Below are 307 nucleotides of genomic sequence, written 5' to 3'. Positions count from 1 at the left end.
GCCCCCCCCCAATCCACACCGAGGGTCTGTCTTGAAGGCGTGGCCCTGTCTTCAAGGAACCTATAGCTCCGGTAGGCCAGGGCGGCCAGCCGGCCAAGACGCAGTGGGACGTGGCCGTCTTCTCTGCTAGCAGAGCCGAGGGCATTTACCAGTAGCCTCAAGAGCTGTTGCGTCTTTACTCCAGGATCCACTGGGATAGCGGGACTGCCACCAGCGCCGCCGCAGTCGCCACCTTCAAGGCTCCCAGTCGCTCCCTGCGACTGATGCCCGTGAGGCCAGCTGTTGAATGGCTTTTCGCGCGCCCCAC

General features: G+C 63.8%; 1 protein-coding gene across 1 annotated transcript in view; it reads right to left on the bottom strand.

The window, feature by feature from the left end:
- LOC102495724 (A-kinase anchor protein 17B) overlaps nt 1–268 on the bottom strand; it is a 38,750-nt gene extending 38,482 nt beyond the window's left edge. Inside the window, exon 1 of the mRNA XM_014584106.2 lies at nt 150–268. The gene's annotated coding sequence lies outside the window, so the exon portion shown is untranslated. The remainder of the gene's footprint in view (nt 1–149) is intronic.
- Nucleotides 269–307: the final 39 nt, after the last annotated feature.

The sequence above is a fragment of the Tupaia chinensis genome, unplaced genomic scaffold, assembly GCF_000334495.1.
Source record: "Tupaia chinensis unplaced genomic scaffold, TupChi_1.0 Scaffold145659_1, whole genome shotgun sequence".
Taxonomy (NCBI): domain Eukaryota; kingdom Metazoa; phylum Chordata; class Mammalia; order Scandentia; family Tupaiidae; genus Tupaia; species Tupaia belangeri.
This window is presented reverse-complemented; position numbering and strand designations above follow the sequence as displayed.